We start from the raw sequence: 11703 nt of genomic DNA, 5'->3' as shown, positions 1-11703 counted from the left end.
AGTTCCGTGACAAAGAGCAAAAAATTTAAGCGATCTGCCGCCGATTTTTGGCTATACAGAAGCAAAACCATCCCCAATGTCAGGGACGCCACAACATTTGGTTCGGCTCCAGCTTTCAGTCCCACCGCACAGATGGAGGGGCCGAGAGGCGCCAGCTGTGCCCAGCTGTGCCACGTCAGCCCAGCGCGGCACCGTCTGGCTGCCGGGGGCCGGGTGTCCCCGTGTGGGGAGCGTGGCAGCCGTCGGGCATCACTGGCCACGTCCATCTGCCAGCGGAGCAGCACAAAGGCATTGTTTTTGTGAATAATCCAATTTCTCTTCTCCTGTAGGCACCTCCCTTTTGTGCAATCATAAAATCCTTTTGGTTGGAATCACAAAATCCTTTTGGTTGGAATCACAGAGTGGTTGGGGTGGAAAGGACCTCTGGAGATCATCCAGCCCAACCCACCTGCTAATGCAGGGTCACCAGAGCAGATCACACAGATCGTGTCCAGGCAGATTTGAATGTCTCCAGAGAAGGAGACTCCACACCCGCCCTGGGCAGCCTGGGCCAGGCTCTGCCACCCCAAGGAAAGAAGTTTCTCCTCATGTTTAGATAGATCCTCCCATGTTTCAGTCTGTGCTGAAGACCCTCAAGCTCATTGAGCCCAACCATTCCCCACCCCTGTCCCTGCCCCATGTCCCTGAGAACCTCATGTCCGTCTGTCCAGCCCTCCAGGGCTGGTGACTCCAGCGCTGCCCTGGGCAGCCTGTTCCAATGCCCCACAGCCCTTTGGGGAAGAAATTGTTCCCAGATCCAACCTCAACCTCCCCTGGGCAACTTGAGGCCGTTTCCTCTGCTCCTGGCGCTTGTTCCTGGGGAGCAGAGCCCGACTCCCCTGGCTCCAAGCTCCTTTCAGGCAGTTCAGAGATCAGAAGGTCTCCCCTCAGCTCCTGTTCTCCAGCTGAACCCCCAGGTCCCTCAGCCGCTCCATCACACTTGTGCAGGGCTGGGCTGGGATGGAGGAGGTTTCCTGGCACCGGCTGAGCAGCCACCCCAGCACAGCACAGCTCCTGAAACCCAGGCTGAAAACTCCAGCCAAACTTACTGTCTGTTTTGCATTGCAAATGTGCATTTCTCACCAGGGAATACAGGCATTTATAACGGTGCAGAACCTGGTTTGTAACAGCATCCTTACTACAAGATAACTGGGGTATCTGTAGCGAAGCAGGGAAGATCAAGCATTTCAGGACGCTACAAATGTTGAAGGCAAAAGCAGTGATTCGGAGCCTGCGTGTACCGTTGCGTTCAGGTCGGTACTGGACATTTTTGCCTAAAACTGCTGGCAAACCCCACTTTGAACACAGCGCTGGTTGTTTCTTCTGCCTCCAAGTCGGACTGAAATTACTGAGCAAACCACAGGCTGACAACAGGAACGTAGGAAACCGAAAATTGCTGCAGAGGCAGACGCAGCATCGGCTGGATGGCCCAAACCTGGAAACATGGTTAAAAATGTGCTTCGTTTCCCACCAGTTTGGCTTTTTTCAATTTGGAATTCCCCTGAATTTAACCCATCTTTGGCTGGTATATTTTTGCTGGGGAGTTTGCTTCTCCACGCATCTGCATTTCCCAGTCACCTGAGGAGTATTTTCACTGGCAGCATTGATTTCCATCACGTTTCTCGCATCCTATTTTAATTCCCACCCTACCCAGCGGCAATAGCTGCCCTTGCTCACTCCCCATCCCCTGCAGCACCAGCAGCTCCCCGGCCCCTCAAATTGCAGGAAAGGACCTAAAGAAAGCAGCCACTTTCACCACCTAGCAAGCAACCTCACCAAAAATTAATACAGAGGCACCCAGCTGAGGTTTAATGACCTGTGATGAAGAAAAGGTCAGACCAGATAATCAACAGTCCCTTCTGAAGACTGAGATGAAGAAGAATCTCCTACCACTTGCAGGAGTAACCGCACCATGGGAAAACATCCCTGGGTTTTGTGCTTTAAAACATCCCCCCAAAATGACAGCTCCACAGCTGGGGAACAGCTGGGGACACAGCTGTCCCAGCACAAACAACACTGGATTTTGCAAAGCGACCTCACAAAGTCACTTCTTCACAGCACAAGTCCCTGACGTTCACGATCCAGATGTGCAGAATCAGCATCACCTCGCCATGAACACAAGTAAACATCTGGAAAAATATCCCATCCTCAGCCACGTTCCCTGTTGCTACATCTGCACATTTAGAATCCCTGCTTCTGTGACATATTTTGGCATATTAAAAGAAACACACTCTTTTTTGACTGGGAAGATGCTGAATATGTCATAACCTGTTAGAGTTACAGGCTCTGCGGGGCTGGGAAGGGGAGGGAGCGGGGTGCGAATATTAGCTAGAAAAGGGATTTTGAGTTGAATTCTGACTAAATCACATATTGAACTGAAAGTCTGAAATGTGTAACACGCTCAGTAGATTTTTTGGTTTTAACTTGTTCTCTGTCTCCCTGTGACTGAAGAGCGATCGTTACCAAGAGCTAATGAAGGCTGCCCAGCTGATGAAGCACGTTTTGCTTGAAGCTAATGTCATTTGAGGTTTCTTTTGGGGGTTTTTTGGTTGGTTTTGGGGTTGTTTTGCTGGTTTTCTGTTTGCTGACAGCCCGCTGTGCACATCACTGTGCTCAGCCAGCGTGGCCCACAACCACAACTTCCAGCACTTCTTCATTAACCCCACACACAACTGTGTATTTTCACAGCAAAGATGATAGAACTCAAAATACCTTGAACCAAAATGACTTTCAGGTCTCTTAAAATCCTTTATGTGCACCTGAGGGTGTTTTTTTTCCTCAAAACACTGGATTTCTGTCTTTAGACACCGAGCAAAGTTCCCTTCTATTTGTAACAGCGGATGATTGACTGAAAAACACTCCTTTCTTCGAGCAGCTTCGTGGAGAACAATATAATTGGTATAAATGTATATAATATCATTTATATAAATAACAAACGAAAAGGAGTCTTTTGCACACATCTTTGTGGCAGCATTTCTGGCAACATTACAGAAGAGAGGTTTGGACACCAGTTGCGGGGATTATTACTGCACCCGCACGTGAGAATAAAGAGGATCCCCAGGCTGCGCTCATCTCGGGGGGCAGGTTTAAACTGCCATGTGTCCATAAAACATGCACATCCAACCTATTGGTTAGAGAAAGACTGTGTGTTTCCCTTCAAATGACAAGATCACTAGAAAGCCGCTCATTGAGCCAAGTGCTTTATCGAGATGCCAAATCTCATTTCTTGTGCAAAAAAGAAGATGGAAAGGGGGTCTCTGGCAGAGACCTGCGCTAAGCTCGGTTTTGCGCACCCTGCCAGGAGCATTTGGGTTTAACAGGGTTTCTGAGGTTTGGTTAAGAATTCAGAAGAAGAATCATGGGATCGGTTTGCTTGGAAGAGACCCTTAAGATCATCAAGTCCAACCATAACCTAAATCTAGCACTAACCCATGTCCCTAACACAAAAGAAATAGCAGAGTAAACAGCAATCATGCAGCCATCTGCCTACCAAGATGAGCCATCTCGAGCCTGAATTCATGTGCAGAGAAGGAAAAGGGACTTTCCTCCGGCCTCACCATGATACAACTGGATTGTTCCTCATGGAAGTGACGTTTTGCCTGGACATCAGCCCCAAAATTATTTTAGAAGTGCGTGTTATGATAGGACAAGGGGTGATGGGTTTAAACTAGAAGAGGGGAGATTCAGGTTGGACACAAGGAAGGAATTGTTGCCCTGAGGGTGGTGAGAGCCTGGCCCAGGTTGGCCAGAGAGGTGGTGGATGAACCATCCCTGGAGACATCCCAGGCCAGGCTGGACGGGGCTCTGAGCACCCTGAGCTGGTGAAGATGTCCCTGCTCATGGACTCAATGAGCTTTGAAGGTCCTTATTACCCAAACCTCTCTCTAATTCTACGGTGCTTGTTGTTGCTTCTTCCTTCAGACACAGGACCTGAACTGGGTGCACTGGGACCAGCAGAGCTGACGGGTCCTCCCTGTCCCTGGTGCGACCCCATCACAGCATCCGTGTCCTCCTGGCAGATCCTGCACATCCCATGGCCAGAAGCTGTTGGATCCCCCTCCGAGAGAGGGATCCTAAAACAGGTTTTGCAGCAAAATACAGTTATACAACACCTACGGTGGCAACTTTTACTAATCCTAGACAAGATTAGGGAGAAAAAGAAATGTGGATTTTCTTCTTCTTAAAGAAAAGAAGCCCTGGGTATCTTGGAATAATTAAAATCAGCTGAATTACTCTATCTGTAAGATAATAATGCACCATTAGAAAAAGATCCGATTTTTATGATCCAATTTTTATCAGAAATTAAAATTAACTGTAGTTTAATATAATTCAAAGTCAGTTAATTATAGCTCAGACAAGAAGGATCTATTTTCTGTGAACATACCAGCTCCATCGGTGCAGAACGAGCTGCCCCCCGTCCCCATCCCTCTTTCCAGCCCTGCCTGGGGGTCTTGGGGCCTTTTGCACACTGAGCCCCTTGCAGGGGAGGTGACCACAGTGACAGCTCTTGCCATCTACAGCAAACCCAGTTTTTAAGAGCATTTTTGATTTTGCAATCAACTGCGTGAATTAGGAACTAAATATTCACCTATTCCCGTAGCCTGAGCACTTCTGGCAGCCCCTGCAAAGATGCTCATTTCTTTAAAGCCCGGTTTGTTTAAAGGAGAAATTAGCATAATTACTGAGAAATCTGATGGATATTCTCCGCTCTGCAGGCACCACGGGGGTGAGACATGGTCCAGATGCTGCAGATGATGCCTTGCAAGAGTCAAGCCTGCCACTTATACCCCAAGCAATAGAAATACCTATAAAATCCACCTCAAATATTACATGTCTAAGCCTTTTTGAAGGAAGTTTGCAAGGCGCCGTGAAACAGTCCTGAGCAGGCTGCATGGCTGTCTCCCACCATGCCACACAAAGCGCACTCGTGTGCCTGCTCTCAGCCAGAAATCCCGGGTTTTAAGCACAAAATAAAGCTGGAACCCACACCACGACCACGGCAAGAGTGCGTTGGGACAGCAGATGGCACGAACGAGAGCTGGGTCTTGCCTGGTATCACAGTATGTTTGGGATTGGAAGGGACCTCAAAAGATCATCTAGTCCAACCCCCCTGCTGGAGCAGGAACGCCTGGGTGAGGTCGCACAGGAACATGTCCAGGTGGGTCTTGAATGTCTGCAGAGAAGGAGACTCCACAACCCCCCTGGGCAGCCTGTTCCAGGCTCTGCCACCCTTACTGAGAAGAAGTTTTTTCTCAAATTTAAGCGGAACCTCTTGCGTTCCAGCTTGATCCCATTACCCCTTGTCCTATCATTGTTTGCCACCGAGAAGAGCCTGGCTCCATCCTCGTGGCACTCACCCTTTATATATTTATAAACATTAATAAGGTCACCCCTCAGTCTCCTCTTCTGCAAACTAAAGAGCCCCAGCTCCCTCAGCCTTTCCTCACACGGGAGATGCTCCACTCCCTGCAGCATCTTGGTGGCTGCGCTGGACTCTCTGCAGCAGTTCCCTGTCCTGCTGGAACTGAGGGGCCACAACTGGACACAAGATTCCAGGTGTGGTCTCCCCAGGGCAGAGCAGAGGGGCAGGAGAACCTCTCTGACCTACTGACCACCCCCCTTGTAATACACCCCAGGTACCATTGGCTTCCTGGCCACAAGGGCCCAGTGCTGGCTCATAGTCATCCTGCTGTCCACCAGGACCCCCAGGTCCCTTTCCCCTACACTGCTCTCTAATATGTAATTTCCCAACCTATACTGGAACCTGGTAGAGCAGGAAGGATGCAAACAGCTCAAGCCGTCAAAGTGAGGGCCTGAGCAAGTTGCTCGTCTCCCATGTGCTTAATTCCTCTACTCCTTTAAATAATGAGGGCGCTCTGCCCGACGAGCGGATTTTGAGACAGCCAAAATCCAGAAGCTCCTGCACACCCGTGAACCGTCTTGTGAATACCCTTAAAATCAAGAATCAAATCAACAAAGTTAAAGGAGCATTTTTTCTCACTCAACTAATTAGATAAGAGACACACAATGTGGTCTACAGAGCTAGCACTAAATATATAACCAGCCATACGTGTGTATACAGTTAATGAGGGACAATATGGTTTAAGCAGCTTTTTCCCCAAGAAGCGCTTCCCATCTGCTGAAGTCAATGGTATTTCTGCTGCGTTTTGTAAGCCGTGGTGCTCTCTGGACAAGAGCTGGGAACATCTCACCTTTCTTCTATGGGCCATATTTGCAATTTATGCAACACCTCCCAAGCCACGGCCAGGACAATCTGTCACCCATCCAAGAAAAAGGGGTTTTGTGAGGTCTGTCCTTACCGTCACCAAGCAGGACACATGTCGTATACACCGTATACATCTTCCCAAGACCATAAGGCTTCATGTTGAACTATTTTAGGCTTTTGACCAGCACTAGACCTAACAAGCAGTCTTTGACTGTAATCTGGTTTTAAGAGCCTTGAAGGACGACTCAAATGCACCTACTGTACACTGAAGAAATCGTACCCTATAAATAGCGTATTAATCATTTATGGCGATCAGCTATGGCTTGAGGTTTTAGAGCTCTACACTCCCTGAATGTCAATGGAAAAGAGGAGCAAAGCTGGTTCCCTCTGCTCAAATCTCGTACCTCTGGGGAGCTAATTAGCGGGGAAACACTTGCTGGAAATTTTCAGCGATCTCTTAGTACTGTATCTGTTTGGGATTTCAACTCTTAGCTACTATGGCCAAACAAAAGCTCCAACAGCCTTTGCCAAATCCCAAGCAACGGACTTTAATATATTTAAGAATGCAATTATTGAACTGTCTAATTCAAATATTGTACTAAGCAGGAGTTGCTTCATCCCACCCGCGCTCCGTCGCTTCCAGACATATTTATCCAACAGAAAACAAATCCTGGACGCGGCGTTATCACACGGGGGATCTGCACGGATCTCGAACTCCTCTCACAACGGCTGGCGGCGTTTTAAGCCTGGAAAACGCAGTTTCCGAGCACCCATGACGATGCTGTTATCCCCTCCTGTTTTGCCGGGGGAAGGAGATTGAGAGGGGCAAGTGCTATATTAAAAATTACCACGTTTTCTGATAGGATGTGACATGCCCAGGCTGCAGAGCTTCAATCCCAGCTCCCCCAGGACCTTCAGCCCTCAGATTTTGGTTCAGATTTCCTTGTCTGGATGAAAACAGAGAACGCACCTATTTCCTGCAGGAGACAGAAGCATTTGTCTATTTAAATAAGATTTTATAATGACATAATCATTTTAAAATAAAGCAAACGCACATAGAAATGTCTGGTAAATAGTGGATTTAGCCGCGAAAACATGCACAGATGACTTTGCACGTTCCCATCTACATCAGCAGGTAACTTCAGTGTGTTGGTGTCGTGAAATTCCCCCTTCGGTCCTACCTACTAAAACCCAATGTTAAATACAAAAAGTTAATGGCTTCAGTACGAACAGGTTTTATTTTCTCAAAAGAGCCAGAATTTGCCAGAATTTATACAAAAGCGAAGGTGAGGGGCTCCAGCCCTAATGTGCAGCTCCCCACTGGCTCTGCTGGGAGCTCAGACTGATTGATGCGCATGGGAAGATTTACAATGCAAAGCAGGGAATAAATGATTAAAGTGGAATCCACGGCATTTCGGGACCTTAATGAGTTGTTGGAGAAAATTAATTTCCATGTTTAATATACGCTGAGACTATGAGGAAATCTTAGAATTCAATTAATCACAGCATAAAAAAAGTTATTGGATATAATTGTAAGTAAATACTGCTTAATTATTCTTCTAACACCATGGCTAATTTAGAAGCCATTTCCTCCGATACTGTGCCTGGTTCAGTCTGCTATATATTTCTTGGCCCCACTATAGTCTCTATAGTTCTGGAATAATGGTCCATTTTCAACATCTCCATTCTAAACCCAACACATTTGTAGCACAAAAGCCCCTTTGGGTCCCAGAGCAGAGCCGTAGGGTGCAAAGCCCAGAAATAATGCAGATCCACATTAATTTCTCTTTAAACTCAGTGCTGTCATTCCTATCCCTTTTATTAGCTCTCATTTATCATTAACTACCCTGAGCAAGCCTTGTTTTGGCTGTACGACTGTGAATTTATTGTGAATTTTGCTCTATTTAAAGCCTCGCAGTGCTGAATTTGTTTCATTCAAGAGGCTGCCCAGAGCAATAATCAACGATACTTTGAGTGAACGGTAAATATTATAAACTCATTTATCTCAAACATGTTTATTTTGCACGTCATTGCACTGTGCAAGACACTTGGAAGCACTGGGCAAGTCCATTTGTCTTTCCTCTGGTGACTCTGCCATTTGCCCTTGTTTTAAAAAGCACAATCCCAACTGACTCAGCCCCAATCCAGAAATTAACGGAAAAGCTTCAAAATACCATCCTGTTGCCTACTGACACAATTTGAGTTCTTTAAAACGGCCCTTTCATGCCATTTCTCGTGGTTTTGCTCCAGTTAATTATGGGTTTTAATTAGTCATTAGTGGCGCCTGGGGAATAAGATAAATGGTCTCTTCTGATTTATAAAATTCAAAAGATTGCATCGGTTTAAACAAAGTAAAACCTTGAATTATCACTAATTGCGCAAAGTTCCGCTTTGCAGCAGGATGTTGCTGTATTTTCTATATAGACATCAGCATCTGCCAAAGCAAATTTAACACGGTTCACAAGAACTCCGTGATCGATACCAGCACTTAATGTATAGCGCAGTTACATGGGAAATACAACAATTTGGCATAGGAAAAATAAAATAAATCAACATTTTCTGTCAAAATATCAAAATGAAGCTGCCCAAGAGGTTTTGACGATACTGGGACAATTCAAACATTTCCTCCTCGGGAGGCAGCTCAGGTGATACTGAGGTACAGGAGACTTAATGCTGTTGATCTATGTGAAATATGGATTCATATTATGAACAAAATTAGCAGAAACACACCACTTGTATCCACATTTTACCTTCACATACATTTTTCAAGCAATGAAGGACTCGGTCGGTGGTTCCCCGACTGATGTGAATTCCTATGTCATGGCTCAGAGTATTTGGGAAGCATCTCTCGTGCATCTTCCCCAGTGACCCCACTCACCTGCATCAGAAAAAGCTGCTGGGGCACGAAAAAACCCTAAAATTGCAAATGTTCCAAAACAGCTACAAAACACAGAGGGATTAGAACTCAAACATGTTGTTGTGGCTCACCCCAAGAGCAGAGAATTAAGAATATTGCAGCATGGGCTGGGTTTGCAGCACAGGTGGGTCTGGCTCAGGGACCGACGTTGGGTTCACACCGTCATCACTGCGCTAAACTCCCAGGAAATACCGCGCCTTGCAAAGCGAGGAATCCAGCTTAAACTGCTGCGGGTATGTTAGTAACAGACCCAGTTTTACAAAATGTTCCTGAAAGGATGAATCAGTTTTGTAAACTGTCCCTGAAAGGATGTTCAAGCATATCGTGTTCGAGTATACTCTTATCTTAACAACCTAGCTTTATCTTAGCCTAAATACGTATAGAGTGAGGAGAAGTACACGCAGTATCTCCGGAGGTTGAGCAAGTCAGCAGTTATCTAGCTATAGAAGTAGTACGCCTGTGCAGTACCCAAAGGTGAAAGGGACAGAAGTGATGAAGACTACTTACTTCATCCTGAAGACCCCCTGAAAGACCACCAGAGGACACTGCACATGATCAAAATAGTTCCAAGATGTTGCAATCAATGTCGAGTAACCGTTACGTATCTTAATGAATATATGAATATGTATGTGAACGGGCTGTATAAATACTGTGTAACTTAAACTGACCAGCGAAGCCAGCTTTGGGTGCGAACCCCTGGTTTCCCAGCACTGAAATAAAGGACCGCATATAACTACGCCCGTGGTTATGTGTCCTGATTGCTAACAGGTAGGAACCCGTTAGAGAAATACAAGTTTTTTCCCTCCCAGCACCAAAGAGCAGCTGCAAACTTCCACTGCTCAGGCACAATAAGAGGAATAGTTTAATCAGACTTAAAACCGTTGCTACTAGAACAGCACCTGAGCTGCCGCAGAGCAATGTGCCCACAGGGCAGATGTTCCTCTTATACGGGAAACCCCACAAAACCCTCCAGAGGACTTTGTGAGGTCTTTTCCTTTTATTCTAGCTGAGTTTTCACCCCACAGCTGCCCTGGCTGAAGGGAAAGGCCACACTGACCCATTGTACTCATGGTTTTCCATCTCTAGCCAGAAAGGAACTTTCACAGAAGCCAAAGGGAGGTTGGGGAGGAGAGAATCCCTGAATCATCCCAATATTTTCCCAATATTTCTTTTTAAAATGGACTTTGCTGAAAGACACTTTTGTACAAGACTTCTTTGAAAAAGGACACCGACCACTATATAAATATAAATTACCCAATTTCAAAAGCCCATCTTTCAGGCCAAGGAAAAGTGGGTAATCCCCCAAGGTGAGGCCGGGGATATAATGCCCCGGTTGATATATAATGGCTGTCTCGCATGTGAAGAATAAAGAGCCATTTGTGGAATTTGAGCATGCAGGAAGACTAACATGTCTATTAAAAGAAAAATGTGAACTCCGGGTCTCTCATCAGGGACTCATTTAAATGCAATTTTGCTAAATTAGCTGCACTAAGGAGCCAACAGAGGAAGGCTAACTGTAAAGCCAGATAAAACAGTATTTCTAGGGAAATAGCAATTCATATTAAAGGACTTCAGTGGATAATAAGTCATTAATAGGTAAACATTTTTTTAATCCAATATGTCCTAAAACAAGCCCAGAACTCAGCACCTCATGCTGTTATCTGGTAAATGGAGGTTTTACATGTTTCGCTGAAGAATTCCAAATGCATCGTTTATATCTAAGCCACCAAGGGAATGAGACTGGGACCTGTTGGTCTGAGCTCAAACATACGTGAGACTTCAAAAGAGATTTTAAAAGGCAAGAGTGGCTTCAAAATGGGATATAAGGCAACATGGGTTTACCAAATGATACTAGATTAGCACAGTACCTTCCTTTGATAAATTATTGCTTATACAGAAGTGTCTGTCCTGATAAGGATGAGTGGAAGGGAAAGGTTTTTCCTGGAATTCTTACAGTACTTCGGTGCAATTCACCTGTCTGCGGAAGATCCGACCTAAAAACCTCCCATTGTGTGGCTGATCCTGTGCTAAGAAATAACCAACAGAGGAAATATCGCGTTTCAAACGATGCCATGGGAAGCTCTATGAGTGCAATGGGCAGAGAAAACCCCCGGGGAGGAAGGAGCTGTCGCCTGCTGGCAAGAGCTTTGAGATGCTGTAGGGAAATGAAAGCGATATGCCCTAATGCCCACCTGAATGTAATTTATTTTAATTGGTTTACACTCAAGAATATTAGCATACTATCCATAATTAATAGCAAGCTGATGGAGGAACTCTTGAAGGGATGCAAGGGCAGGATGGAAAAAGCATCAGAGCCCAAGGAGTGAAGGGGGGATGGAGTTTTCCAGAGGGGAAACACCAGCTCCTTGTGACTGATGGGGACAGGGTGGACTCAGCCAAAGCCCAAAGTGCTGACCCAGATGGGATGGGATGGGCAGGGAGATTCACACCTGGGTTCTCCAGCTGTGGGACATGAGTGGGGTCTCCCACCTTGGGCAGGATTTACACAAGTTTAGGCTCC

The 11703-nt window shown here is 46.1% G+C and overlaps 1 protein-coding gene across 1 annotated transcript in view; it reads right to left on the bottom strand.

Moving 5' to 3' along the window:
- Positions 1 to 9042: 9042 nt before the first annotated feature.
- Positions 9043 to 11703, bottom strand: part of MFSD1 (major facilitator superfamily domain containing 1) — a 45557-nt gene continuing 42896 nt past the window's right edge. The window contains exon 27 of the mRNA XM_080349520.1: positions 9043 to 9143. The gene's annotated coding sequence lies outside the window, so the exon portion shown is untranslated. The remainder of the gene's footprint in view (positions 9144 to 11703) is intronic.

The sequence above is a fragment of the Nesoenas mayeri genome (assembly GCF_963082525.1).
Source record: "Nesoenas mayeri genome assembly, chromosome: 9".
NCBI lineage: Eukaryota > Metazoa > Chordata > Aves > Columbiformes > Columbidae > Nesoenas > Nesoenas mayeri.
The sequence above is the reverse complement of the archived record's forward strand: the minus strand, read 5'-3'. Positions and strand labels throughout refer to the sequence as shown.